The 6,217-nt window shown below is 54.2% G+C and overlaps 1 non-coding gene across 1 annotated transcript in view; it reads right to left on the reverse strand.

Moving 5' to 3' along the window:
• Window positions 1–1,224, reverse strand: part of LOC121857424 — a 4,304-nt gene extending 3,080 nt beyond the window's left edge. The window contains exon 1 of the ribosomal RNA XR_006087181.1: window positions 1–1,224. This exon is cut by the window's left edge and continues 3,080 nt beyond it. This is a non-coding gene — a ribosomal RNA (large subunit ribosomal RNA).
• Window positions 1,225–6,217: the final 4,993 nt, after the last annotated feature.

The following is a 6,217-nucleotide window of genomic DNA, read 5'->3' on the forward strand; positions in this document are numbered from 1 at the left end:
CAGAGTTTCCTCTGGCTTCATCCTGGCCAGGCATAGTTCACCATCTTTCGGGTCCCAACATATATGCTCATGGTACTTGCCGACTGCCTGCGAGCCTGCCCCGGTGCGCCTCCGCCGTTTACCGACGGCCCGCTTCCGGGGACGGACAGCACCGCGGCGTCTTGGCAAGTCCCGCCTGCGCCTCCCATGAGGGGAAATTAAACTTCCCACCATCGCCCCTGACGACCTCCACCACACGCAACGTCCAGAGACGGGGAGACCACCCCGCTTGTCAGCGGGCGTATGACGCGAGGCAGCCGTCAGGATCGGGCCCAAGACGCACCGAGAGCCTGTTACAGCGCCCCGGGCGCCCGTCACTTATTTCGCTCTTGCTTAGGTGGAGCCCATTGACTTGGGTACACATGTTAGGACTTTTGGTCCAGGGAAAAAGCCAAGACGGTCGGTGGATCACCGACTCTTGCACACCGAGTAAACCGTTGCCGAAGCGGCGGCAAGCTCGACGACCGTCGCAGGGCAGCCAGGACACCGGTGGTTCCCCGTCGCGCGGGTCTCCCCAGACGAGCTTTCGAGAGAGAGTCGGCGGCGAGGTAACAGTCCGACTGGCCTTCGACGTCCCCGCGCGCAACGTGGTCGCGGTGACCTACCACGGCGAAATACGCCCGCCGACGCCAGCGGAGGGGGCGCCGCCCAAACATTTTGGGTCGCCATCATAACACCCCTACCCAGCTGACAGCCGACGAGCTGAACTTCAGTTCGACCTTTCGAGTTTCAAATTCGTTTGGCTCTAACGGTTTCACGTACTCTGAACTTCTTCAAAGTTCTTTTTTCAACTTTCTCCTCACGGTACTTGTTCCGCTATCGGTCTCTGTGGGTCATATTTAGCCTTAGATGGAGTTTACCATCTGCTTTGGGCTGCACTTTCAAGCAACCCGACTCTACAGAGAGGCCCTTTCCGACCGTCCCATCTGTACCCTCACGGGCGCCGCCATACGGGCCTGTCAACCTCCATGGGCAGTGGCCGCTTTCAAGCTTGACTTAGACGGTATGGGACGGCGTGCTGGACCCTCTGAAACGCAACACCCCTCGTGCCCGAAGACATCGAGGTTATGCGCTGGGCTTTTCCCGGTTCAGTCGCCCTTACTAAGGGAATCCCTGTTGGTTTCTTTTCCTCCGCTTATTAATATGCTTAAATTTGGCGGGTAGCTCTCTCCTACTACGAGGTCGATCGTGGTCTCATCATTCTTAGGGGGAACAAGTTCCCCAACCACGAAGCGGAAGACGCTCTGCCACCGACTTTCTTCACCACCGACATTACCAGGCAGGAAGGTTTGAGGGGCTTGTCGCGGGGGTACCAGCGGCCATGGCGCCGGCACTCCCACCCCTGACTCCGTTCCTTCTGATTGAGTGGTAAATAGCCAATAGGAAAAGTGTTCCAGCAGAACATCTCTCGCAGAGTCATATACACACACAGTTTTAATGCATATACGCTCGTGTTCCGCCCTTACTCGGCCGCACCTTTGCCGCTTAAACTTTGACCTCTTTCCCCGTTCCCGCATGCCACAGCAGTGGCACTTGTTTATCCGGAGAAAGAGAGCGAGAGTCGCAGTATTAATTGGCGTGAGCGGCCTTTCCGGCTGCAGAACTAGTGCTTTATCCCGGCGAGCGCCGTTATGAGGCGCAACACCGTCTTTAACGCGTTTAGAGAGAACTCCCCCTGCCTCCCTCCCAGTCATGAGATAGACGTGGACTCGTGGCGAACTCTCAAAGAGAACGCCCACACCGCGTCTGACCGTGGGAGAGGGTGGAGGAGCGCGTGAGGAAGAGCACGGCGTCACCCAAGCATTCTCATCTCTCTGCCTGCACCACTACATGGTAGACTGCGGGCCCAGGCGCACTCATCAATTTAGGTTCCACTGCAATGCATGCCAAGCACTCTTTTCGAGGTGATAGACGCAATTCCGGCGGGGCTTACTTAAAAGATATCCGACCCGGTTTCGTTTCCTCTTCGTGGGATGGAGTGCCTCTTAGAACATGTGCAGCATCAGCCATGAGCGGCCGACGGCCATTCGTGTCTCTGTGGACAGCAGGCAAAAGAGCGCCGCCTCCAGTTATTTGCGAGGGCGACAACTGTCGCTTTGTTGTGGTTGAATGTGGGTGCGCCAAGTCCATGGACTTGCTAGTGATAGGCTTGCTTGTTTTTAAGGGCACGCCTCGCGCAAGGCGCGGGCGATTAAACCCAAGGCGGAAGCTCGGTTCAAGCATTCTCGTGGTCGGGAGATAAAGTCAGCAGGGGCACCGAATCAACTCAAGAAAGCAATCGGCGATGAGGATTTCCCGACCTCTAGAGGAGTGGGCGGCGATAAGCTCATATATTGCCGCTGCCGCAATATGCGTTCAACTTGTCGATGTATCTATGGTATTCTACATTCACATACCGACACGCAGTTTGCTGCGGTCTTCATCGCACTCCACTTGTTGCAGTGATCCTCTGCTAAGAGTTGTGTATTTGCCATTTGGTCTTTTTTATGACTAATCATCATGGTGTCGAGTTCAATGAAAGGGTTTGGACAGACATAGCCAAGTTTGTGGTTTGGGTTTGGCCGGACGACTTGTTGTTGTTTTTTGACACTTGAATTTCACTCTTTTTGGGTCAAGAGGCTTATTCGCCGGTAGTAAGGAACGGACGGGCAGCCGTCCAAAGCCCCGTCCGTCCTCCTCCTCCGGTCTTCGCGCTCTCGCCCGAGTGTGGTCCACCTACAGCGTGGTGGTACCTATTTTGGTGCGGGGGCCGGGATTGTCCTCTTTCGCTGCTGGAGTTGCCAGAGCAGAGCCCGAGACCGCCCAAATCAGGAGAGTAGTAGTAGTTTTAAGAGCGCCCCGTTCTCTTTCTCTCTGTTAATGATCCTTCTGCAGGTTCACCTACGGAAACCTTGTTACGACTTTTACTTCCTCTAAATGATCAAGTTTGGACATCTTTCCGTCAGCTCGAGGCGACGACCCCAGAAAACCCTCGCGGGCAACGGGGCCGACAATCCAAGAGCGCCAGTCCGAAGGCCTACTAAATCATTCAATCGGTAGAAATACCATGTGTGTACAAGGCAGGATGAGTCAGCGCAAGCTGATGACTTGCACTTTACTGGGAATTCTCGTTCATGGAAACAATTGTGTCTCTAACTCATCAAGAAAGGCTTTTGAACGGGCTACCCGCCTTCCTCGGAGGGGGAAAACTCGTTGATCCTTCAGTGTAGATGCCGCGTATGCCCAGAACATCTAAGGGCATCACAGACCTGTTATTGCTCAACTGTGCAAGAATCGCCGCTTATCCTCTAAGAAGAAGTTGCGTAACTGGGACACCATTTTCTGGAGATCCGTCGACTACTTAGCAGGCCAGGAGTCTCGTTCGTTATCGGAATTAACCAGACAAATCGCCCCACCAACTAAGAACGGCCATGCACCACCACCCACCGAATCGAGAAAGAGCTCTCAATCTGTCAATCCTTCCGGTGTCTGGGCCTGGTGAGGTTTCCCGTGTTGAGTCAAATTAAGCCGCAGGCTCCACTCCTGGTGGTGCCCTTCCGTCAATTCCTTTAAGTTTCAGCTTTGCAACCATACTTCCCCCGGAACCCAAAGACTTTGGTTTCCCGGAAGCTGCCCGCCGGGTCATGGGAATAACGCCGGCGGATCGCTAGTTGGCATCGCTTATGGTTAGGAATCAGGCGGCATTCGATCGCCGAACTCTAACTTTCGTTCTTGATTAATGAAATATCTCTGGCAAATGCTGGTGTAGCCTGGTTCAGTGACGTCCAAGCACTTCACTCTAGGCCGCAATAATTTAATGCCCCCGCCTCGGTTCCGACATTAGTCATTACTCTGGTTCCCGAAACCAACAAAACAGAAAACCGAGGTCCTATTCCATTGGCTCCATGCATCACCATTCGCTATTCAAATAGCCTGCTCTGGAGCACTCTAATTTTTCTTAAAAATCCTCCGCCACTCGACACTCGACAAAGAGCATCTCGCGGCGAGCCGGGCGGGCGGCTGTTCGGAGCGTGAGTAAACACCGGGCGGTGCACCGTCAGTCCGAACTGGAGATCCAACCACGAGCTTAACCGCAAATAACTTTAACATAATGCTTATTGGAGCTGGAATTATCATGCTGCTGGCACCAGACTTGCCTCCAATGGATACTCAAGTAAAGGATTTAAAGTGTACTCATTCCGATTGCGCAGGCCTCGGATGAGACTCCGTTATCGTTATTTTTCGTCACTACCTCCCCGTGCCGGGAGTGGGTAATTTGCGTGCCTGCTGCCTTCCTTAGATGTGGTAGCCGTTTCTCAGGCTCCCTCTCCGGAATCGAACCCTGATTCCCCGTTACCTGTTATAGCCATTGTAGGCGCATAACCTACAATCGAAAGCTGATAAGGCAGACACTTGAAAGAAGCGGCGCCGGTGCGGAGACCGTGCGCTCAGCCCGAAGTTATTCAGATTCACCACAGGTGGGTTACGGACCGGGGCCCGACCAGTTTTGAACTAATAAAAGCGCTCTTCCCTTGCGGTCAGAGACCAATTGCATGTATTAGCTCTAGAATTGCCACAGTTATCCAAGTAAGTGGGTTTACAGATCCAATGAAACATAGCTGATTTAATGAGCTATTCGCGGTTTCGCCTTAAATCGGCTTGTACTTACACATGCATGGCTTAATCTTTGAGACAAGCATATGACTACTGGCAGGATCAACCAGGTAGCTGCTGCTGTTGGCGGCGCCTATCACGGCGGCCAAAATAGTGAGATTGAGAGAGAGGCAGAAGACATTGGGCGAGGGACCGCACGTTGGCCTTAGAGAAATAGCAAACCAGATGATCAGATCTAACTGCACCTTCTCTTGCTATCCTCGGCGCCGGCAGCGCCACCGTGTGTGCCAATCTCCTCCCTTATCCGCTCCTCTTTGCCCCAGCTCCAGCGAGGCAGCCGACATTGGCGAATCTCCTCCCTTATCCGCTCCTCTTCTCTTTGCCCCAGCGAGGCAGAAGACATTGGGCGAGGGACCGCACGTTGGCCTTAGAGAAATAGCAAACCAGATGATCAGATCAAACTGCACCTTCTCTCGCTATCCTCGGCGCCGGCAGCGCCGCCGTGTGTGCCAATCTCCTCCCTTATCCTCTCCTCTTCTCTTTGCCCCAGCGAGGCAGCCGACATTGGGCGAGGGACCGCACGTTGGCCTTAGAGAAATAGCAAACCAGATGATCAGATCAAACTGCACCTTCTCTTGCTATCCTCGGCGCCGGCAGCGCCACCGTGTGTGCCAATCTCCTCCCTTATCCGCTCCTCTCCTCTTTACCCAGCTCCAGCGAGGCAGCCGACATTGGGCGAGGGACCGCACGTTGGCTAATCTCCTCCCTTATCCGCTCCTCTTCTCTTCTCTTTGCCCCAGCGAGGCATAAGACATTGGGCGAGGGACCGCACATTGGCCCATCTCCTCCTCTCTCTCTTTCTCTTACTGTTTGTGGGGACGTGGGCTCATGAGCGCCATCGTCGCCCAATATTGGTTAGGTTGTGTATTTCACGGGTGGGAACCGCCATCATCGTTGTTAGGTGATGGGGTAACCAAACGTGTGCTTTGACGAGTTTTGGCTGCTAAACTCTCTTTTTAGTATACTCGGCTCCCAGACTGCGCCCTGGTCGTGTTGAACCATGAGCGTTGTCTATGCACATTTAGGGTAGCCGTTTGCGCGTGGAATAGTGCAATGAATCTCGGTCAAGAGACGGTCGGGCGCTGCATTGAAGGCCGGCACAGACGCGAAGACGGGGTGATCAGCCAACGCAAGTCCGCTAAGTTGGGCAGACAGCAAGGCGAAGGGGAGCCCCGTTCCGGACTGAAAGGCCGCAGCATATGCTGTGACGGAAACTAGTAGGGTGGCGACGTGTGTGCCGAGAGAGAGACGGAGTAAATAATGGCCAAACGGAAGAGAGACCTGGCAAGTGTAATTGATAGATCGCGAGCCTACGCCCCATAAGCCCGCTCCGCTGCCATTCCTCTGATCCAATGAGACTAAAATCTCTCTCCTTCTGCTCCAGCCATTGCAGGGCAGGGAAGCGACGGCAATTTTGGTTGTTGTTTTTGAAGGCCGCGCTTTGCTTCCCAGAGGCGCCGAAGCGCTCCGCTGGGGGGCGGAAAATATTTTACATCGAATATGTGTGTGAAGGCGCCCTCTCCCC

Source organism: Homarus americanus, unplaced genomic scaffold (genome assembly GCF_018991925.1).
Source record: "Homarus americanus isolate GMGI-L3 unplaced genomic scaffold, GMGI_Hamer_2.0 scaffold24601, whole genome shotgun sequence".
Lineage (NCBI taxonomy): Eukaryota > Metazoa > Arthropoda > Malacostraca > Decapoda > Nephropidae > Homarus > Homarus americanus.